Below are 25,464 nucleotides of genomic sequence, written 5' to 3' on the forward strand. Positions count from 1 at the left end.
GTATACGTCCATCCGCTCGATACAATGTGAAATGAGACTCGTCCGACAAGGCAACATGTTTACAGTCATCGACAGTCCAATGTCGGTGTTGAAGTGCAGCTTTGTGTCGTGTAGTTAGCAAGTGTACATGAGTGGGCCTTCGGCTCCGAAAGCCCGTATCGATAATGTTTAGTTGAATGGTTCGCACGCTGACACTTTTGGTGGCTCAGCATTTAAATCTTCAACGTTTTGTGGAAGGGTTGCACTTCTGTCACGTTGAACGATTCTCTTCAGTCGTCGTTGGTCCCGTTCTTGCAGGATCTTTTTGTGGCCGCAGCGATGTCGGAGATTTAATGTTTTACTGGATGCCTGGTATTCACGGTTCACTCGTGAAATGGTCGTACGGGAAAATCCTCACTTCATCGCTACCTCGGAGATGCTGAGTCCCACCGCTCGTGCGCCGACTATAACACCAAGTTCAAACCCACTGAATCTTGATAACCTGCCATTGTAGCAGCAGTGACCCATTTAAAAACTGCACCACACACTTGTTGTGTTATAAAGGCGTTGCCGGCCGCAGCGCCGTATTCTGCCTGTTTACATAACTCTGTGCATGCCTATACTACTTCCTCTGGTACTCCAGTGTAATAGTAAGTATATGCAGAGCACCTGCATTAAACTTTAGTCTCTTCATAAAAAAAAACTGGACGCTCTGTTGTCCCATCTCACAGCAAAAATCAAGGAAATAGTAGTTGCTGGTGATTTTAATGTGGATTTATTGACAAGCTCTGTCACTGAACAATTATTGCAATCAGTAACACTGTCATTCAATTTGGTTCTTACTGTGAACTTTGCAACCAAGGCATGTAAATGCTCTGAGACTGCTATTTATAATATCTTTGCACACAAATCTAGGAAAAAAAGTCATAGCACATTGACATCTAATCACGACATACAGCATCTTGTTCTAAATGTTGAAACATGTCGGGATAAAAAATCTATTAAATCTGAGCACAGAATGTCAATAAACCAGTTAAAAATTGAGAATTTTAGAAGATTGCTCAAAGACATGAACTAGATAGATGTTGACAATACTTCTAACTCAAATGGAAAATGCAAAGCATTCTTTAATAAAGTTACTTTCACTTTCTAAAATTGTTTTCGCCTTTAGGCAACTCAAATCAAACAGAAGTCTAAAAATAAACCATGGATTATACGAGGAATAAACATATCATGTGCAACAAGCAGGAGACTGCATCTACTATTTAGGAACAGCACTGAAGTTAGCATTGTCATGCATTACAAAGAATTCTGCAAAATATTGAAGCAAGTAATTCAAAAATCTAAGCAGTTTCATTAAGAGAAAACGATAATTATATTGGAATAAAATCTGTACGGAATATAGAGAAGACAGAAACAGGTGGGGCCAAAAAGGTAGAGAAACATATAGCTCTAAAAATAAATGAAACGTTGGTAACAAGTGCGCGCAGTGTTGCAAACCTCCTAAATAAGTAACTTTCAATAGTAAATAAGTTTCTGTTACAGACAGCTTGGGGTTATCAGATTTGGTAAATTGTGCGATTGAGTATCTGAGACCAGTCTTTACAAATAACTTCAGTAAAATGGACATATCAACGAAGTTAATGAAAGAGTGCTCATGCAAGTTGAATTCTCTCTTAAGTTATTTGTGTAACCACTCTCTTATCAGCGGAACGTTTCCAAACTGGCTAAAATACGCTGAAGTTAAGCCTCTTAATAGGAAGAGGGATAAGGAGATACCATCAAATTATAGAACAATTTCAATTTTGCCAGCTTTTTCAAAAATATTTGAAAAGTTTGTGTTCAAACGTCTTCTTAAGCATCTGAATGCACGTCATATATTGTCCAAGTCACAATTTGGGTTTCTGAAGGGTTCTGATGTAGAGAAAGCTATTCACAAGCACAGTGAGAACGTACTTAATTCATCAGATAATTAATCGGAGGCTACTGGCACTTTGTGTGACCTATCAAAAGCCCTTGGCTGTGTGAATCACAGCAGTCTATTACCTAAATTAGAATATTGTGGTGTCACTGGCAGTGCTGCTAAATGGTGTGAGTCTTATCAAACTGACAGGAAATAAAGGACGTTATTGCGAAATACCTGTGCAGTAAGCAGTCAGTCTTCACCTGATTGGGAATTAATTACATGTGGTGTTCTTCAACGTTCCATCTTGGGTCCATTGCTTCTTCTTGTGTACATTAATGACCTCGTCAAACCGAGCAAAAGTTTTCAGCGTGCAAAAGCGTGTAATAAGACTCATTTGTGATGTAAATTGAAGAACATCATGTAGAAACCTGTTCAAGGAAATTTGTATTCTAGCCACTGCTTCTCAGTATATTTATTCCTTAATGAAATTTGTTGCAAGTAATATATCTCTATTTCCAACCAATAGTTCAATACATAGTATAATATTCAGGAACACATATTTTCCATAAATTGCCAGCAACCATTAAAAACTTGTTTTCAGATAAAGCACAGTTTAAACAGAGTTTGAAAGACTTTTTGATCTGCAACTCCTTCTGTTCTATAGATGAATATCTTAAATGGGACTGTTAGACCAACTTAAGTAAAATTGACTCTTAGATTTCAGTTTTGACAGCACATGGTCACAGCAGTCAAAATTAGGTATTTTATTTGTGATAAATTTATTAAAAGGGCATAACTATGTTTCGTTCCGACAGTGTATTAATTCTGTAGATATTAGCAGTTCCAGTTTACTGTGTTGTATTCACATGTTTTGACTATATCCTGACAGTTGACCAGGGTAGTGAGTATTATATTCAGTTGTTTTATGTTTTTTATATTATACCTTCTGACTTGTTCCACACCCACGAGAACCACTTCATTTTTGGGTGTATGGAATGAAAACTTAATCTAATCTAATCTGATATCTGTAAGCACTCGTTACCCTTGATAAATCCCTGTTTCCAACCAGATCTTCCTCGTTTCCCAATATACTTAGCTGGGGTGGTTTCCTTAAATTTCCTTTCCGAAAAACTGGATATATCAGAAAACATCCATTTTGTAGACCTATAAAATCTTTTAATATCTGCCATTATCGTTAATGTTGTTGTTTTCATTTTATTATTATTTCCTTCATTTTCTCAGACATTAAGTCCGGTTAAAAATGGAGTGACGCGGACCTTGATCAAGCGTCACTTCCTTTTAACTGTACGTTATGTGTTATATTGCATTTAGGAACTTTCGGGTAATTGAACATGTATCAATAATTACGGATTTCTGTAGTTGTATATATATGTTTGGATGTAGCTGTATTGCATTGATGTACTGGTGGATATTGTGTGGTATGACTCCTGTAGTTGATAGTATAATTGATGTCAACTTTATCCTGATGCCACATGTCTTTGACTTCCTCAGCCAGTTGGATGTATTTTTCAATTTTTTCTCCTGTTTTATTTCGTATATTTGTTGTATTGGGTATGGATATTTCGATTAGTTGTGTTAATTTCTTCTTTTTATTGATGAGTATGATGTCAGGTTTGTTATGTGGCGTTGTTTTATCTGTTATAATGGTTTTGTTCCAGTATAATTTGTATTCATCATTCTCCAGTACATTCTGTGGTGTATACTTGTAAGTAGGAACGTGTTGTTTTAAAAGTTTATGTTGTAAGGCAAGCTGTTGATGTATTATTTTTGCGACATTGTCATGTCTTCTGGGGTATTCTGTATTTGCTAGTATTGTACATCCGCTTGTGATGTGATCTACTGTTTCTATTTGTTGTTTACAAAGTCTACATTTATCCGTTGTGGTATTGGGATCTTTAATAATATGCTTGCTGTAATACCTGGTGTTTATTGTTTGATCCTGTATTGCAATCATGAATCCTTCCGTCTCACTGTATATATTGCCTTTTCTTAGCCATGTGTTGGATGCGTCTTGATCGATGTGTGGCTGTGTTAGATGATACGGGTGCTTGCCATGAAGTGTTTTCTTTTTCCAATTTACTTTCTTCGTATCTGTTGATGTTATGTGATCTAAAGGGTTGTAGAAGTGGTTATGAAATTGCAGTGGTGTAGCCGATGTATTTATATGAGTGATTGCCTTGTGTATTTTGCTAGTTTCTGCTCGTTCTAGAAAGAATTTTCTTAAATTGTCTACCTGTCCATAATGTAGGTTTTTTATGTCGATAAATCCCCTTCCTCCTTCCTTTCTGCTTAATGTGAATCTTTCTGTTGCTGAATGTATGTGATGTATTCTATATTTGTGGCATTGTGATCGTGTAAGTGTATTGAGTGCTTCTAGGTCTGTGTTACTATCATTATTATTATTATTAGTGACGTCATCAGCAGTAGTAGAAGTACTGCCAGTATTAACTTTATTAGTTCATGGTCAGTATTATACAGGGTGTAAATTTTAAGTTGAAAAACCAGAATAACTCGAAAAATTAGCTTCACACGAAAAAATGTATAGAATCGAAGTTGATTATTTTCGAGGGGACATCCGCTAGTGCTAAAATTAGCCCGCCACCCCCAGCCCCCTGGGTGAGAGGTGGGAGGCAACTTTAAAAATTTCAAATGGGAACCCCCATTTTTTATTGCAGAATCAGATTCTACATAGAAAACTACATACATTTTGTCTTAAACATTTGTCTTGATTCTTGGTATTTGGCGCTGTAATTCAATAGAACCCATGTTCTCAGTTTTGCGTGGAAAATGGTTACGGATAAATAAAAAATACTCATTTACTACGTAAATTTTGATTCTCTAAAACAAAAACTCTCCCTCTCTCCCCATAACATGGGGTTTGCGAGAGAGAAGTTAGAGTTTTACAGATGTTGACCCACATATAATTTTTGCCGCAGATTCAGATAAGTTTTGATTGTTTCGTGGTCAACATTTGTAAAACTCTAATTCTTCTCTCTCAAACCCCACCCTATGGGGATAGAGGAAGAGTTTTAGTTTTAACGAATCAAAATTTACGAAGTAAATAAGTATTTTTTATTTATCCGTAACATTTTCCACGCAAAAATCAGAACATGGATTCTCTCGAATTACAGTACCAACTACCAAGAATCAAAACAAATGTTTAAGACAAAATGTACGTAGTTTTTTATGTACAATCTGATTCTGCAATAAAAAATCGGGGTTCCCATTTGAAATTTTAAAGTTGCCTCCCGCCCCACTCCCAGGGGGCTGGGGTGGCGGGCTAATTTTAGCACCAGCAGATGTCCCCCTTGAAAATAATCAACTTTGTATTCTACACATTTTTTCGTGTGAAGCTTATTTTTCGAGTTATTCTGGTTTGTCAACATAAGATTTACGCCCTGTATACTCACATTGCTACTATAGGCTCTCAAATCATTTTAATACTACAACACCGGAAAAAAATTAGTACATGTGGAAAGACGATGTCGATTTTGATGCGATGACGACATATGTCATCTGAGGGATAGTAGATGTACTGATAATGGTTTCAAGATTGTCCACCAACAGCCGGCCGCTGTGGCCGAGCGGTTCTAGGCACTTCAGTCCGGAACCGCGCTGCTGCTACGGTCGCAGGTTCGAATCCTACCTCGGGCATGGATGTGTGTGAAGTCCTTAGGTTGGTTAGGTTTAAGTCTAAGGGACTGATGACCTCAGATGTTAAGTCCCATAGTGCTCAGAGCCATTTGAACCATTTGGATCCCCCAACAGATAGCGTAGTGGCATAGCTAGAAGAGTGCCATCTGTATCTACCCTTTAATAGGGAATGCTCACAGCCAGAAGGCTCAGTGTGATGCGAACGTGGGAAGCAAGCAGGGAACCATGCCACGGAAAAACACTCGTTCTTAATACAGCCAACTGTGAGGGTTTCAAAGTCCCAGATCGTGGCCTTACGAGAGGCGGGGTCGTCCTTTCGTAAAACTGCCACGCTAGCTGGACATGCTGCGTCAGTTTTGCAATGATGCTGGTATCACTGGTCATGTGAACATATTGACACCCTTAGACGAGGTTTTGGACTTCCACACAGAACAGACGCCCGCCAGGATCGCCGTGTTGTAATGGCAGCAGTGGCAGATCGTACAGCTACCACAGCACAGATGAGAGTGCTTGTGCGCCCAGACGTGTCAACACGAACTCTGTATAGCAGTAGGACTAAAGGCACGCATACTTCTTGCCCGTCTCCGAGAGGGCTACCTTAGTGGTTGGAACACAGGACTCACATTCGGGAGGAAGACGGTTCAAACCCGCGTCCAGCCATCCTGATTTAAGTTTTCCGTGATTGCCCTTCATCGCTTAAGGCAAATGTCGGGATGGTTCCTGCGAGAGGGCACGGCCGCTTTCCTTCTCCATCCCTCCCTAATTCGCGCTTGTGCTTCGTATCTAATGACCTAGTTTTTGACGAGACGTTAAACACCAATCTCTCCTCCTTCTCTAGTCCGTCTTCCACTCGAGCCGCAGCATCTGTGTGCACGGTTAGACTGGTACCATCAGATGGTCACTTCGAAGATGGAATGGCGCGCCACGATCTTTAGCGATGAAACTGGCCCTTAACATAGACAAGTGTAATGTATTGCGAATACATGGAAGGAAGGATCCTTTATTGTATGATTGTGTGATGGCGGAACAAACACTGGTAGCAGTTACTTCTGTAAAATATCTGGGAGTATGCGTGCGGAACGATTTGAAGTGGAACGATCATATAAAATTAATTGTTGGCAAGGCGGGTGCCAGGTTGAGATTCATTGGGAGAGTCCTTAGAAGGTGTAGTCCATCAACAAAGGAGGTGGCTTGCAAAACGCTCGTTCGACCTATGCTTGAGTATTGCTCATCAGTGTGGGATCCGTTCCAGGTCGGGTTGACGGAGGAGATAGAGAGGATCCAGGGAGGAGCGGCGCGTTTCGTCACAGGGTTGTTTGGCAACCGTGATGGCGTTACGGAGATGTTTAACAAACTCAAGTGGCAGACTCTGCAAGAGAGGCACTCTGTATCGCGGTCTGGCCTGCTCTCCAGGTTTCGAGAGGGTGCGTTTCTGGATGAGGTATCGAATATGTTGCTTCCCCCTACTTATACCTCCCGAGGAGATGACGAATGTTAAATTAGAGAGATTGGAGCGCGCACGGAGGCTTTCAGACAGTCGTTCTTCCCGCGAACCATGCGCGACTGGAGCAGGAAAGGGAGGTAATGACAGTGGCACGTAAAGTGCCCTCCGCCACACACCGTTGGGTGGCTTGCGGAGTATAAATGTAGATGTAGGTAGAAGTAGACTCTGCCTGCACGCACGTGATGGTCGTTAGCCGATCTGGTGAGCGCTGTCTCGTAGAGTGATTTCGTGCAAGACACACTAGCCCCAACCCAGGCCTTATGGTCTGGGGTGCTATATGCTATATCTATCGCTCTCGTTCACGTTTTGTGTTTCCGGAGGGGAACGCTATCCAGAGCTCTGTATGTGCAGAATGTTGTTAGACTCGTTTTTTTGCCAGTCTTGCAAAAAGAAGCTGATGTGTTGTTCCAACAGGATAATGCTCGCCCACACACCGCCCGTTAAAGGCAACGTGCTCTGCAAGACGTGCAGCAGCTTCCCTGGCCAGCACGATCTCCCAGCTTGTATCCAATCGTGCACGAGTGGGATATAGTGGGGCCAGAAGTGACTCGTGTGACTTGTCAACCAACTACTCTTACACAACTACATAAATAGGTCGAGAAGATATGTCATAACGTAACTGCCATCTGTACGATCAACTGGATGCCCGAGTTAGCGTCTGCATTCCCCTCTGTGGAGGCTACACCACGCGCTAATACGGGCTTTTTATCGTGGGTCGATACCTGGTACCTAGGGACCGTTTGTGTTATTGATCTGTAAATGCAGTCATTTCATGTACTCCATATGCACTGTTGCAACAATAAATCTTGAAGGAATTAGAAACCTCTAAAAGGGCGTAGTAATTTTTTCCGTTTGTGTGTATGTCGTATTAAAATCGTTATTTCTTAGGTAACTACGATGTACTACTTGTGAAAACCTGGCTCGGGGTAAGAGAGGGCCTGATAGCCCTAATCAGATCAGGTTAGATAAATAAATTAAATAAAAAATCCATTAGACCACTACAAGCAAAATACTGACACAGTATTGATAAGTGTGGCTAAGAGTCAAGGCGTAAGAAATTTTTTTTTTTTCAGTTGAGGGTGCACAGGCTGTAGCCTGAATACGGTGTCCAGTCGGATGTTCTAGCCATACAGGATCCGACCATATTTTCAAAATATGGGAAAGCTCCAAATCAAGTCTGCGTTCGACCACAACTACGAAGTCTTTCCGTGTAGGTCAGTGTGATTAGGTGAAAACTAAAAAGGGAGAGCATTGCCAGCCGTAGCATTAGGCGCGGCACCATACTTATTTTGATGCAAATGTACTTCAGCAGCTGAAAGTCTTGGACAGCGATGCAGTAGTTTTTCTCTAATTCAAGGCAATAGCGATTAAGCACGAGCTCGAATTAGATAAACGACGGGCAATGAAAGCCACTGTGCCCTTAAGAAAGGAACCATCACAGTATTTATCTGACGGAATTTACGGAAGCTCCGGAAAATCTTAATCTGTGAGACTGGAAAGGTGTTTGCATTCGCTCCTCCCGAATGTGCCCCCTCTCTCGGTATAATCAGGATGTGTCAGCGCTGAATTAACCATTTTCATTTCTCACTGAAGTTGTTAAGGGAAACTACAGGAAAGCAGAATAAGGATGATATGATTCTGTATAAATCTGAGTTCTGTATGGAAAGACTCTGGTGCTATACTACTATGCATATTCACTTGGTTCATAAAACAGGAATATTAAATCGAGAAAAAGTAGACGGTCAAAATTACAGGATGAAAATCACTTCTGTCAAAAATCGGAACCCCATACTGAACTTCAAATATGTGAAGATCGTACCAAGGCCGAGAGTTTGAATAAATGAAGGAGTGTTTCGTGAGAAGCTTGTTTAAACTGAAGCGCAGATGCCCAACGTAAGTCACTAGAAACACGTCATTATTCAAGTAGATCACTACTCTCGTAACATGAGTCTGCTATGAGAACTTCTTCCTAGTGCGAGGAGATCCCTTGAGCATAATTTTCATTGAGCCATTAGATATAGGGAAGTAGTTCGATCGGATACAGGAATCAGCGATAGGCTTTTCGCTCGACCTGGATTTAAATTTCACTTCTCCCAAATACGTGTTCAGTGCCTTAATCTCACATCTCGACATCTCGACATCGCCTAATTCAATTAGATACATTTCAGGTGAAGACGTCATACACGACGTACGGCTGCATAGCAATAGTTTTCAATTCTCACAAGTCAGTGGACTGTAAAAGAAGTCAGATGGCATGAGTACTCCCTTTTCGATGCGTCAAGAAATTCTGTCCAATTAACTAAATTTCTGCTGACGAAAGTAATTTCGAAGGCCGTGTGGTCCGGAACCGGTATGCCAGTCAGGCAAAATCGCCGCGAGTATTGAGACGATCATCCTACAGTGGTACTAGGTTGAAGACACGCTTTTGGTAAAACGTGTCGTTCGGTGTGATGGACTGTCTACCTCGTCCAACAGGTATCGACAACCCTTCAAGGCCTTTTCCAACGTACCGAAGGCGTCATAAACGTATGGCGAGAGATCCGGACTATAGGGCGGATGCTCGATTGACTGGCACTTCTGTGTTACAAAATTTTCGATATGGTGACGTGAGTTATCGTGAAGCAGCATCAGCCCTTGTCACAATTTTCCCGGACGATTCGCCTTAATTGCACGCCGTAATTTCTCCAGCCCTGTGCAGTATCGCTCCTCAGTGATGGAGAGAGCAGATTGTCCGTAATGGATGAGGCTGGTCTCCCAGATCGACCCGCATCTTCTATCGAACTGCGACCAGCACGGAACTTGGCGCACCGTTCTACGACGGTGGTTTACAACATACATGCTGTTCCATACACATTCTTCATTCTCCGGTGGATATCCATCGCTGTTTGTCCTTCGGCAGCCAAGAAAAGAATAACAGCACGTTGATCCTATTTGGACGCATTTGGTACTAACGTCGCTATAGACCACGTTTCCGCATATGCCGCACGCACGTCTGAAAGACACGAAAGCCACCCTAATCCCTTACCAACAAGTCGGTGCTTATATACCAGCATCGGAGTCACACTACGTTGCATATACGCCACAGCAGCGTCCTCAAATGGAAACTTTATAGATTAATTAAATTACAGTCCTCAAGCTAAGCAATGTGGTTGCGATAATCATAGAATTGTCAAGCACCACAAATGAGACTGGTAGCAGTTGTCATTTTGCATCCAGTATTCACTGTTGTTTATTATTACGAGGAACAGTCATAAAGATCTTTTCAGCACCTCGAAACAATGAAGCTCCGACCATGAAACTCTGTGAGACATTTTTTCCAACTATAGATGACTGGGCGGAGACTTTCTTTGTAGACTCGGCATTTTGGCTGTCCAGGAAACGTTCTAACTCATCGTCATTCTGGGAATGCCTTGTGCAGTATGGACCAGTGTTGCACCTAATAGTGGCGTCTGTCGAGTATAATCCGAGAACAAGGTAAACAAAGAGTAGTCAAAAATTTTAATACCCACCTTCGAATATTGCCCTTCGGCTAGTTTCTATGCTACTGAAATTATTGCTTTGTAAAAATTAAATCAATAACCTCGTTTCAGCAACGAGTTCGTTTGTTCTGCAATGCTTCAGAATTGTAAACAAGTGAAGCATAAAAGCGAGAACAGTATTGTTTAAATATCAGTGGGATAACAACTATTAATTCTGTTAAGATCTACGTAACTTTTCTCTCGCAATCCATTGTAGTTTCGTCTTCAAGTAGTCTCGATGGTATAAGAAATATAACTCCTTGCTGCTGACTATAGTGGGATGAAAAGGTTTCCTATTTGTGCTCCATATTAATATCTGAATTAAAAATTGCAAATATTCCATACACATCTATTTCCAATCATAATTCATAAGTACAACCAGAACCTGCTACTTCTTACAACAGAGAAAGACAGAGTCCAAATTACTGACCAGCATCGATTCATGCTAAAAATTAAGCTAAATTACGAAGTGATCAGCGATGATCGGGTCTCATCGTAGCTCAGAGATGTCACAATTACATATCGATTTGTAAGTCACTAATATTTTGTGATGTTTATGTTGCAGAAATTCTGCAAATTACAATCTAATCTTTATTTAAACAGCAAGAAGTATAAAGCCAACGGCCTTGCCGCAGTGGTAAGTGGTAACTCTGGTTCCCGTCAGATCACCGGAGTTAAGCGCTGTCGGGCTTGGTTTGGGGTTGGTGACAGTCCTGCTCTGCCGAGCGCTGTTGGCATGCGCGGTGCACACAGCCCTTGTGAGGCCAATTGAGGAGCTACTTGGCTGAGAAGTGGCGTCTCCGGTGACGAAAACTGACAACGGTCGGGAGAGCGAAATGCTGACCACATGCGCTTGCGTATCCGCCTCCAGTGACGCCTGTCGTCTGAGGGTGATATGGCGGTCGGTCGGTTCTGTTGAGCCTTTCGAGGCCTGCTCGGACGGAGTTTCGGACGGAACAAGTAAAATATGAATCACTACAAAAGCTTTTTTTTTTAAATTACAGTGAACGCAAATTTTCATATTTTTATATATCAGGTAAGGTGATCTGGTTGTCCTCAGGTACTTCTAGTGTTTGTGCGTAACGAGCACTCTGATTATTTGTGTGTATCGCGTGTTCTGATTTGTGGTGAAAATAGGGTCACTGACCAGTTCTGTTTCAACCTCTAGGAAATCAGGCTGTGTCCATGAACTGTGTTGATGATGTAAGTTCTCTGCATATCCACTCTTCGATACGAAACACATTTCCCAACTATGGATGACTGAAGGAAACCTTAGTTATAGAACTCTGCATTTCAACATTTCATCTCTAAAATTACCTAGTCGACGTTCTGGAAAAGTACGCCACATAATGGTTCCTTCAGCTACAGCAAGAGGAAGAGGTATCGCGGTATCGCGTCAGGAGAAAACGGACGAAGGGGGGGGGGGGGGGGGGGGGGGAGGGCGCAGAATTTGATAGCCCAAAGAAAATGCATGTGTCACTGTGGCCCATGCCAGCCACTGTGGCCAAGCGGTTCTAGGTGATTTAGTCCGGAACTCCGCTACTGCTACGGTAGCAGGTTCGAATCCTGCCTCGGGCATGGATGTGTGTGATGTCCTTAGATTAGTTAGGTTTAAGTAGTTCGTTTTGACATCCTCCCCTAACCTCGTCAGGAGATATCGGTAGTAAGCTCTAGGGACGGGTTGTCCCTTAGGAGCGTAATCTGTTGGCACCACACCATGACATCATCTTACCCAATGATGGTTAGGCCTCTGCCTCTTTTGGCGGTGGTTAATCGACGTGTTTCCACTGCTTGCTTTGCTCCTGTGTCTCGGAGTATGTGGTGCTTAGACGGTAAAAAAGTCATCTGGACCGGCGTGACACAGCTTCATCGGTTCCGCACGCTTTTTGAATGTGTGAGAGCAGTCACGGAATCCAGCGGGCGGCAGACTTTATCATCGTCAAATGTAATGCAAGATGTTGAAAACTGATCCACGACTGATTTCATATTTTCCTCTATCACGTAGATTGTGATACGCCATCTTCGAGCGCCAGGAACTCCTCTTATCTTTCGATTCCTAGCTGTTCAGAGAGAGACTGTCTGCCACTTCGTTCTTTCTCATTCAGACTTGCTTGACCGCACTGGAAACGTCTGCATTACCTAACTAGTATGTCGTACGGTCGTGCATTGTTGCCACACACTTCCGCAAACTCTGCATGGATTATTGCAGCATTGTCCCCCTTCAACTGTAGAAAACGAATTACCATACGGTATCAATTTATCAACGGGTTGCGCCATTTAGTTTTGGTTGCTCTAGCGGCGTGCTACGGTACTATGGTGCGGGGTTTAAATGTATGCGAGGACTGGGGGCATACAGGGTAAACCAAAACTCTACCGACAAACTTTCAGAGGTAACAGTATGAACCAACACAATGAAAAGAAATCTTCAAGCTGCTTCTGCAAGATCTGCTAAGTTGACCAGGAGTAAGAAATGATTAAGTTCGTCAAATGTTGTGTATGGTTCTATAGCCGGTATGCGAAAGTAAGTGCGAAGAAACAAGTATTTTATTCTGATACCTGCACACCTGAATGTTGAACCTGTTCTGTGTAAACAGAAAAGTAGCCCAATATTTTAGGTAGTGAATATGTATTAACAGTTGTAACTTCTTTCCTAATGTCTTAAAAATTAAAAAAAAAACATTGTTGATACTCACCAGATATCTGTATTTCTTGCAACAGCTGAGAAAGTTTTTTGTGATACAAACTATAACGTCAGTGGTACCATTTAGAAGCTTATAAATTTTATCACTTTGCACCTGTCTACCTACTCTGTCTCACCGTTCAAATTTTACGAAATTTATTTTCGAAACATTCGGCATATGTGTCTGAGAGAATGGGCTACACACTATTAAAACTGAATTTAGATAATGTGTAGCCGATTAAAGTAAAAATTCTGGAAGTGGTACAATTTATGAGACTTTGCAGTAAGAGCTAAATATGAACCCCCAACAAATAAATTTCAGAAAGCCACTCTCATGCTAATTAGAAATAGTGGAAATTAGCTGATAGGAAATTTAGCGGCAGAAAATTTAAAAGGTAACGTCACAAAAAAATGGAAAAGTAGCCAAACAAAACCTAGACTTTTACAAAGGGAGCAACAAGATGTGGAATGCAGTTGGAGATACATGAAAAACAGTGTTCAAGAAATAAGTTCCGAAGTTACAGGAAGAAGGAAACAACCTAAGAAAATTTGATTTTACACGAAGTTCCACAATAAAGTGCCGGAGAAAAGAAATGCGAGAAAACCGTGTACCCACGAAGCGAATGACACTGAATGAAACATACTGTAAAATCTTCCAGGAAACACAGCGAATCCCTTGACAAGAGAAAAGGGAGTACTAGAACAATGTGATAAGAGAAGGAGAGGCTGATTTCAAGCATCACAGGGCAAGACAGATTTATCAAAATGTTACAAAAATATTTTAATAAATTCACCAAAAGGGAATCGTTTGTAAAGAATCAGCATGGGATAATAATGACCAAGATGAGTGACACACATAAAAGACAGGAAACGTACTTTTAACAACTACTCTACTGTAATGATAAACAGTCTTACTTTAAATCTGAAGAACCGGAAATAGTGCAAGTCACCACCCCATAAGTAAACAAAATACAAAAAAAAAATGGCTCTAAGCACTATGGGACTTAACATCTGATGTCATCAGTCCCCAGACTTAGAACTACTTATACCTAACCAACCTAAGGACATCACACACATCCATGCCCGAGGTAGGATTCGAACCTGCGACCGTAGCAGCAGCGTGGTTTCGGACTGAAGCGCCTAGAACTGCTCGGCCACAGCGGCCGGCAAACGAAATACAGCAAGCAATAAAGTAATTAAAGAATAACAAGGCTTGTGATGAAGACAAGATACGAGCTGGGTTAAAAAGTATAGGACGACAGCTGGAATTAGAAACAATTTAGAAGATAGAAACCATACCTGCGGACTGGAAAACCACAATTATATATTGCATATTTAAGAAGAGTGATCGCCTTGTGTGCGTTAACTAGAGAGGAATTGTTTTACTGGATGTCACTTAAAAATCCTATTAAACAGACTGGTCCCCAAACTGAAGACTAATTGGGGACAACCAATGCGTTTCCGCAGAAATACATCCGCATTAGATCATTTATTCACTGTAAGACAACTATGAATAGGCAGGGAATTCAGTGTAGATGTCTACATATTATTTCTAGATTTTCGAAAGGCCCATGATAGCATACACCGGCAGAAGCTCCTAAATGTAATGACGGATCTGAAATACCCTCAACGTTAATCAGATTACTTAAAATACGTATAGATGAAACTCTGTGTCGTATGAGGACACCAGTGGGAGAAATGAAAATTTTAAGGTTTACTGTGTACTGAAATGAGGGCACTCCTATTTTATTTAATCGTGTGTTAGGGAAGATCGATGCTGAGTTTACGAAAACTAATCCACAAGAGATCTAGTTGCAGGGAGTGAACATTACTAGTCTTGAAATATATTCGTAGTTGCGAATATGGACAACCATCAGCTGTATAAAGTAATGACGACAGTGAAAATTTGTGTCGGACAGGGACTCGAGCCCGGATTTCCCGCTCATCACGAGCAGCCGCCTTAACTCTAGGTTATCCAATGTACGACACACGGCTAGACTCAAACGTCCATATGTCGTCAACCATGTGTCTACAACAAAATATCCCTTATACAGGGTGAACATTAATAAATCCGACAAACTGCACGGACCGATTCTTGCCTGGAAATGGAGGAAAAAAGATCCGATGAACATGTGTCCGGAAAAACATCGTTGCCATGGTAGATGGTGCTGACAAATGATAGTTCCTCTGATCATGGGCCGTGTGTTGTTTGTGTGTTTCAGACCGTGTGATAGGCGCAGCGTACTTTAAGCAACAGAATGATGCGGTATTCATGTCGGGAACAAGCTGAGATGGTGCTTGTGTACGGCCAAGCAGATGGAAACGGCCGAGAGGCAGCACGCCTATACCAAAACGAGTACCTTCACAGACACCACATCACACAGCTCTTTCTGGGCGTTTGTGTTACCATGGGTCCTTTCAGACGCTCGTGCAGGGAGGAGGCGGAATGTGCGTAAACCAGATTTGTAGGACCAGGTTCTACTGGACATTGAGACGAACCCTACTACCAGCTCCAGGTAAGTGTCCCCCAAACATGGTGTAAACCATGATCACACAAATGCGATCTGCCGTGGTAACGATGCATTTCCGGAGGCATGTTAATAGGACCTTTTTTACTCCATTTTCAGTCAGGAATCCATCTCTGTAGTTTTTCGGTTTTATTAAAGTTCATCCTGAATATATTCCCTACACGGAAGAGATTTTAATTGAAAGTTGCTTGTCCGGTGTCGGCGGACAAATACGATATTACGGTGCCTGTGTTGTTCAGAAGTACGATGAAATGTTCCTTCGGGCATGCATGGATTTCCGAATGAACATTGCATCGTACTTCTGAATAACACAGGTAGTGCAATATCGTGTTACTAGACTTACCTACGGAGATGATGTAGCATTAGTAAATGGTTCCAAAACAAAATTAATCAGACGGATGCAAAATTACTAAAAAACGTTGAGGAAACAGGATTGGGTGTTAATGAAGGAAAGACAGGCTGTCCGGCCGTAAATAAGAAAATCCATCGCGTTCTGTCGAAAACCGTGCTGTAATACTATTCTTGTGGCTGGTTGCTGTTTCAGGCTATCCGGCCGTAAGAAAACCCATCGCGTTGGGTCGAAAACCGTGGCTGTAATACTGTTCTTGTGGCTGTTTGCTGTTTCAATTATAGACATTAAAGAAAATCCGTGTTGATGCACCTTTCGAAACGTCCCCTTTTGAAAAATTATACATTACTGTGCTTAAATTGACACACAATATTTTTTTAGCGCAACGCAATCTGACTTTCAATAATCCCTACAAAAGAATGGCCCTGACTAACATTAACCTATAGCTTTCACAAATCACTTACCTCACAAAAATCTTCGTTGCTCGAACTACTGAAATACAGCGAGCCCCACTACTGACAGCTAAATAAAAGATTCAAACTACGGAAGGCACTAACTACTGATAGGCATAGTTAGCAAGATTTTAATAGAGAACAAACAGTGTATTTACCTTAATAGTCATAATATATATAGCAGTTCATGACATCCTGTCTTAAAAATTTCAAAACTCCGCCATCTCTCTCCCCACATCCACCACAGCTGGCGGCTCACCTCCAACTGCGCAACGCAACGCGCTGTTAACATCCAGCTGCCCCACACTACAATGGCAGACAACAATGCAAACTAGCCACAGACTGCACACCGCACAGCCAGTGATTTTCATACAGAGCGCTACGTGGCGTTACCAATAAGAAAACATAAACAGCCTACTTACATAGCCCCCATGCTCCTCACAAAAAATTTTACAAATTGTTTTGGGCAGTGGGCAATAGAGATTTGAAAAAATTTATCATAGTTACAATAACAAAGATATCAAATGCACACACTTATTGATACAATGTTGGTCAAAAGCTAAAATTTTCTCACAGTCCATAAAGACAGTCCTGATCATTCATCACAGTAAAATTGCAGTGTTTTTCTCAAAGTCTGAGCAGTAAAAGAAAATGCACACGGAAGTAGTGGATTTCCATGCAGTCTTGAAGAAGTAGTGTTGTCCTTCCAACGGAAAGACAGTGCTGACTCTCGACATGCAGACAGGTAATGGGCCACAACAGAGCAAACCAACAGCAGAGTCATTCGAAGTTTTGAAGAATATTGGTAGGTAGGTCATCACAGAGTAGACCTACTGTAGTCCTGGTAGAGATCACGGTATTGGTGGGCCACCAGAGGTGCATACCCACTGTAGTCCTGGTAGAGATTGTGGTATTGGTGGGCCACTGCAGTCCTTGTAGAAATAATGGTACTGCTGAGTCAGCAAAGGTGTAGACCCACTGTAGTCCTTGTAGAAATAATGGTATTGGTGGGTCATCAAAGATGCAGACCCACTGTAGTCCTTGTAGAGGTGGCCAGCAGCCATCTGTTGTGACTGTGCAGGTGCACAATCACCATTGAAGAGTCTTGCGGATAATATAGCAAGTCCATAACCACCACTTGTGCACTCACAAAGTTTTTGGAATTGTCCGTAGAACCAGCAATGCTGTTATCCAGTCCCTTGCTGAATTATTAACACACGTGCAAACACTAACAGTCCCTACTTCTCACATATTGTCCATATACTATGACCAACAGAAACGTGTGCAGTGAACTTACAAGTTAATAATATTAACTTACAAGTTAATAATATGATGAACTGGCGACAATTACAATTTTATACCATGAGAATACAATTACAAAGATACAGAAAACATCATTAAAACATAATAATACAGATAACATTTGTAGTAAAACAGGCTTTACAAGAGAATAGAAATAAACATGTACATCAGTGTTACAAGAATTACGACATAAGTACATACATAAAGATCAGAATAACTTTTGAAACATCAACTTAACATATGAGCAACAAAACAGAAGAGATAAATAATGTGTCGCCGAATTCGTGCCAGTCCTCACCGACCGAAATCGATACCTCTCCTCAGTGCAGCACTCCGTGAAGAATGGGCTGCCATTCCCCAAGAAACCTTCCAGCACATGATTGAACGTATGCCTGCGAGAGTGGAAGCTGTCGCCGGCCGCGGTGGTCTAGCGGTTCTAGGCGCTCAGTCCGGAACCACGTGACTGCTACGGTCGCAGGTTCGAATCCTGCCTCGGGCATGGGTGTGTGTGATGTCCTTAGGTTAGTTAGGTTTAAGTAGTTCTAAGATCAAGGGGACTGATGACCTCAGATGTTAAGTCCCATAGTGCTAAGAGCCATTTGAACAATTTTGTTGTTGAACTTTAACTACTAGATTTGCTTTCGTCTGTCTATACGTGTGGGGATGGACTATGTCACACTTTGTGATGTGACAACCAGTCACTAGTTCTCACAGATGTCGCTTGGGGCACTGAGATAATTAGTTAATTGTCCGTGGTCGTTCTAACAATGCTTCCGGGCACCGTGGAAAGCTGACATGTTATTGAGATTGTCCCAGTGAAGTGCAGTAATGGAGCTATTTTTCTAGCACCATGCATCTGCTGGGAGCTGTTAGCGGATGCGTGTTTTACAGAGTCTATTTGCGATATACGTGTTAGGTGGCGATTTTTTTGCGATCTTGGTGGAATGTTTAAATTTTTATTAGCGATGTTTCTTTTGTGATATGTTATTCGAACCGCCAATCTGTTGCACTGTAATAAGAGCAAGGCATCGCATCAGATATGCATGCAAGTAGAAAGCTAGTACTTCCTATCACCTCTTACCTGTCGGCTCAACTGTGCAAAGGGTTGCCACTACCTGACACTTTGTTTAGGGATTAGCTCGATTTCTGATCAGCATGGCTCATGAGCCAGACCTATGTGTGGACTTCTCTCCTGAACTGTATGTCCGGCTGCAGCTGCAATTCCTGGCACATCTGACTTGCTGCCAGTTTGAAGACATGATAGGAAGGTTTTGTTTTCTCTGGAAATGTGCTGTGAGGGTGGAAGAGGATGGTTGTGTTCTCAAACAATGGCGCATACAAGACCTCTGATATATTTAGTGCTACAAGCTATTTGTGCTGGAAGTTTAGTTACTTGATTGCAAAATGTCTGTGTGTGATTCTCAAACGTTGAAAATGCTTTTTTATTATGAAGAACAATAATTTTAAGCTGGCAGTCAGTGTTTTAAGCGATCTGTTTGACTCCTGTAAATTGTTGAACAATTAATTTGAAAGGATAGTGCAAATGGACTATTTCCCTTTAATTTTGATATCGCAATCTCGCCATCTCTTCCCCTGTCCTCAGCATTAGCTAATAAGCGCACAGCAATCTGCGGATGCGTGACAACATCTGTCTGTGTTTGGAAATGTTGGTTCACACACAAATGGGAAGTAGCTGCTTGAGAGGAACATAGCAAGAAGTGAGTCTGGAATTTTCTGATCGACAGAGTACCTGCCACCTGATGCTTTGTTCTGGGCACGAGATCAAAGGAGGCCAACATCGAGACTGTGGTCAGTGATATTTAGTATCATGATCTGTAATTATGACATTAGGTGGTTTTTGGCCTCTACGGAGGCTGCCAGACCATAAATATATGTGTAGGTGACTGAAAACAGTGGCTAATATAACACAATTAATTTCATTCCTCGGTGCTTACAGTTATTACAAGTGGGGGCAGATATGTGCTCTACCCAAGTGGGGAAGCTCTGTCTCCTGCAAACTATTTAGATAAAGATTATGCTTAATATATTATTATTATTATTGACATTGGTTTGAATTTTATTTCATGAAATTCTTCCTCTCCAGCACAGATTGAGTTTTTTCCTGCAAATTGCCAGATGGTGATGAGGAAGGAAAGAGGGGGAGGGGAAGGGAGGGCTGCAAGATTACTCAGGAGGAGACAGGTGGCTCAGACCTGAACAAGTACCCCTTTTTCCAGAGGGGTGGGGTGTGGGATAGAGAATGGGGAGAGTGAGGTGTGGGGGTTTTCTCAGAAGGAGAGGTTACTCCATGGTCTCATAAATCAACCGCCAGTGGGACATAAACCACTTGGCAGAACTATAGGTTAAGGGGAGGGAGAAATATGGTAATTTGCCCATGAATGTATGCTTGCCCCTGAATGTATGCAACCCAGACAAACAAAATCGGCCAGAACTCCCTTTGCCTTACTAGTTACAGAAACTCAATTTAGCTCTGAATACAATGGGACGCCATTCATCTGTAGTCCACGCTTCTCCATCCAGGCACCAAAACAAACACATCCATTTGTGGTGTTGTGTTACGTCAGCCTGTGCAATGGATTGTAATTCCCTGGTCTGAGTGCTGCTGTCTCCGAGCAATGGTGCACGATGACACAGAATGTTGCAGGGAGTTAGTGACTTATTCTCGGGTGGTAGACGCACATGTGCAGGGGTTACGATATGCTTGGTGCACAGGAAAACGATCTTTCCTCGTGGTGGTCAGACTTGGTCGACTGGAACCACAATAACGAGTATGCCTAATCTCACGTTCATAAGCAGTCCAACATCGGGCTACTGTCAAATTTGAATAACTCACAAATTTAGATGTTGTACGATTCGACCAGCTGGAGAAATAGTGACCCACAACGAAGCCCCTTTCAGACTCTGAAAGATGCTAACAACGGTGTCTCACAGGAGTACGGAGCATCTCCGTGTCTTTCTCAGTGATCACTCAACATCTGTACTGCTCACGCCCCTTATCTACCCCACCATGCCTGATAACAACACTACATATGAACAACACTAAAGCATTCTGGTGACCTTTCTACCTGTCACAGAGAAATGCAACGTCAAAAATTTGCATATGAGCCGATGGTATGTACTCGTGCGAAGTTACATTGCCATCCACCGATGTCTTCTGAGTGCCTCACATTTTTTGTCACGGAGCAATTCATTCTCCTCCTATAGGCGTCACATTCTTCCACTGCCCCAAGAATTTGTTCTCAAGATCTTTCTTTCAAATATACCATGTTACTTTTCATCAAAAGTTGTTGCTGTCCATATTTCAGCACTGTATGTTAATATCCTCCTCACAAAAACTTGATACATCACAACTTTAACGTTTCTAAGCAGCAGCATAGATTTCAGATGTTTTCTTATGAAATGGTAACATGAATTTTAGAGCTGATATTCTTACAGCTTACATTTGATCGAAAGTAAGTTAAGCCACGTGTTACATCAAATTGATATTAACCAGTTCCTATGAAAGCGGGTTCATTAGTATAATCTTTCTTGGTTGTAGATATGTACTTCGTTTTCCATTCATTTATCTGCAGGTTCATTTTTCTAGCAGTCATTTCAAGGTTTGTAAAAACTTCTTCATTGGTCATGGCGCTCCTGAAATTATAATAATATCATCTGTAAATTCCAACACCTTAACTGATTAGTGCAGGATAAAACTGCTTGTATTGATGCTCGCACATCTTACAACCTTTTCCAAGTCTATTCCTCTCGCTGTAAAGGTTTCAGCTGGCTGTGTCCTGGTCGAGCGCTAGTGGGAAGAGTCAGCAGACAAAATAAAAATAAAAATAATTTCTGTAAGTATTTGATTAAGGCGTAATGCTACTTGGTGGTCGCAAGATAGTAGCAGGATTTTGGCCACTAGTCTTTGATAAATTATACGGTAATATGATGAACAAAATAAACACCAAATCTGAAGTGATAGTAGAGGTATTAAGAAAATAATATTAAATAATATGCATTGCTACCAATCCTTGTGCATTTCAAGAAATCCGACAACGACCGGGACAGCGGTTTGCTGACCACATGCTCCTGCATCTACATCCAAAGACGCCATTGGCAGATGATGACACGGCGGTCGGTCGGTACGGCCTGGCCCGTCTAGGGCCAGAACGCGGAACTCGGGTTAATGCTGACGCAAAGATTTAATGTTTGATCCTCGATTGCTGTTGTGATAGTTTTATCCGGAAGCTGAGGTGTCTTTAATCTTTGACAGTGGTGTGGATATTTTAAAAAATGAAACTTCAGCGTACTTCGGTTTCTACACTACCTTCAGGCTCTTATAGGCAACAGTGGAATAGTTGAGGAGCTTCCAGGACTGTGGAAGGTAAGGCTTTGTCATTTTCAATAAGACTATGCTCAGCAATGTTTTATATAGTTCAGACGAACCTTCCGGTAAAGAACAGCATTGCTTCAGTAAATTTCTGTGAACGGTGACTCATTACGAGACAATATGTTATACATGTCGTCAAATCCCGAAACAAAATAGTGCAATATTTCTCCACCGCAGTTTTGTTCCACGAAATTAAATATATCACCGTGGTGTAGTCCACTTACCACTCTATTTTCATCTTATAGTAACAAAATTCAGAGAAATGTGGTCCAGCTCTCAGAACTCGTCATCTCAGAGGTATGCTGGAACCAGTGAGAAGAACGATGACCACGAAAATGCCACTATGCACGTATTAAGCGACGTGGTGTAACATAGCAGTCTCCTTCTATGCTGACCTCGAGATTCAGATGACTGCGAGAAAATGGATCATCTTGGCTGCGGAGAATACCACATAGTGAGGACACGTGCCGCAACGCGCGGCGTGAATCAGCCAACAGGTGTCCTTAGAAATCTGCGGCTGTCTCTAAGGTGGGTCATGGTCGCGTCGCACTAAATAAATGCCTCATGTGGAGAGTCCCACTAAATGTTGTTTGCTGGTTAGGTGGCAACCACATGCCGTCATGGACCTCTTACACAAGTTCGTTTCATTTACGCGTAACGTATTCGGGCCTGTCACAGATTATGCAGCTATTAGTTAACGAAATCTGTAAAAAGAAGTTATATTGCGTCTCTTTATAGACAGACTGGGTCTTGTGAAACTTCGGCTGTGGCCCAACATCCATCCATATAAGTCCAGGAAACCGATAAAATCACTAGGGGCATCTCTCGAAGTTGATATCGGGTGGACTATAACCAAATGACATTGCATTTTTCCATTTCAGGTAATTGGGTAGTGGAGGTGCAAAAAATTTAACAAGCTGAATTAAATACTCTTGTATACACATTTATAAAAACGAGGGCGCGCTGAAAAGTAATATCTCCGAATTTTTAATATTAAACTCTCAAAGTTTTTTAAACAAAACGAAGTTTATCAACATTCAAGATCTTTATTCTTCGTTTTTACATATTTATTTCTCAACATACTCACGCTGGCGACGATTACACTTCTCCCAACGGGAGACCAGCTTGTTGATACCGTCACTGTAGAATGCATGATTTTGTCGATGGAGTCAAAACCTCACTCCCGCTTGGACCGCTTCACCACTATCAGAGCAAAGTCCTCGATGGTGTCCTTTAAGTTCTGGAAGCAGATGACAATCGGATGGGACCAAGTCGGAACTGTATGGAGAATGATCGATGACAGTGAACCCAAGGCGTCGTGTTGTTGCCGCTGTCGCAGCGCTCTTCGAATTCGAAACTCGATAACAGCACGCTGTTTCTCACGCACCGACATGGTTACGTTACACACCGCCATGTAACACGCTGCAATACGGAGGGCTCTGGCGGCAGAGGGCAGCAAATATGAAGGCATGAAGAATAAAGATGTAGAAAGTTGATAATGTTCATTTTGTTTTAAAATCTTTAAGAGGTTTCATACAAAAAATTCGGAGTCGTTACTTATCAGCGTGTCCGCGTAATTTAATATTTATAGATATAAATGAAGGAATTCAAAAGAGAACGAAAGGTAGTAAGGAAACTTTTAGATCAAAATTATACCGAAGAATTAATATACTTACTAAGAGCAAATAAAAAAATTAAAAAGTACAACAGTTATTCGGGTATGAAAAAACCCATATCAACTTTCTATGCTCTATTAAAAGAATGAAATTAGATAGGGTGTGGGATTCTACGAAACTCTGAGTAATGTTAAAACTGAACCAATGAAGTGGATCGGTGCAGTAAAGGAAGACCTGGACGAAACAGGAGTAACACAACTTGGAGTACGAGACAGAAAAAAATTTACCCACGAAATTCACTACTGGACAGTTCGCATGGAAGAAAAAAACAAAAATAGTGGAACATCTCGGTCTGGTGAGCGGAAAAGAGCCCACTCTGAGAGAATGAGAGAATGCAAGCAATATGGGCGCAAAGAAAAGCTAAAACAAAACTCTTTAAATGTCCCTTGTCGTACATCGAGTGATCCAATAAGGCTCATACGTGAATAGTAGTAGTAGAAGTTTTATTTATCCGTAGATCTCTTTTACAAGGATATTGGACATGTCTTGGTATTACAATTTAAGAACAATGAAAATAAAGTAATTCACATACACATACATTTACATATTTACAGGTCTAGTATGACACTGATGCGACGGGCAAACGGTCTGGCCTTATAGTAGGAACTATCACAGTATTTGCCTTAAGTAATTTAGAGAAACCAATGGAAAACGAAAATCAGGATGATTGGATGAAGACTGGAGCTACCATTCTACCGAATGTAAGGCAACTCTGTTTAAAACAGTGCTGCCTTATTCGGTTTATCCCTAATGTACAATACTGTTTTATAAAAAACTTATTTAATAAGGTAAAAGGCTAATGCTAAACTGCCTATTCATTTCTCACTACCAGCCCTTGCACACACTACACATACTGTTTCATAACTCTGTACACACTATTAGCCGACGTCAGGGGTAGTTTTTGTACTTTGGCTTCGTCTTTGCTGGCCTGAAAAAGTAAGTCAGTATCCCTCTATAACGAGTGACATGTTGAGCCCAGAAAGGGAATAAGCTGTTAATGTTATACATTGCATAGCTTTAGGATAAGTTTTTGCGGAAAAGAAAAGAATAAGGAAAAAATATAGTGCGGAAGTGTTATGTGGAGTGACAGATTTTTTATTATCGCTATTATTATTTATTTGTGTCACTTTTTTACCAAGCCCCTACTGTGTGTTATCTAAGTAATCCTTCTATGAATAGAATTTATTGCTCAGCAGTTAATTTTTAATTGGCTTTTTAAATTAGTTGGCTTTGGCCATTTCTTTAATTTTCTTTGTCAGTTTATTGTACACTTTTATTCCTTGGCAGAAAACGCAGTTTTGAGTTTTATGTATATTCTTTCACTTGAAATGTAAGTTCAGTGTAGATCTTGGTCCATGGTCATGGACAGATCTGCTTGTGATGTAATTATCAATGTTATTTTTGATATGTACAACTGATTGAAAAATATATTCACACTTTGCAGCTAACATCCCCAATGTTTTGAAAAGATCTTTACAATGAGGGTTGATCGTGGTCCACTGGTT

The sequence above is a fragment of the Schistocerca americana genome, chromosome X (assembly GCF_021461395.2).
Source record: "Schistocerca americana isolate TAMUIC-IGC-003095 chromosome X, iqSchAmer2.1, whole genome shotgun sequence".
Taxonomy (NCBI): Eukaryota; Metazoa; Arthropoda; class Insecta; order Orthoptera; family Acrididae; genus Schistocerca; species Schistocerca americana.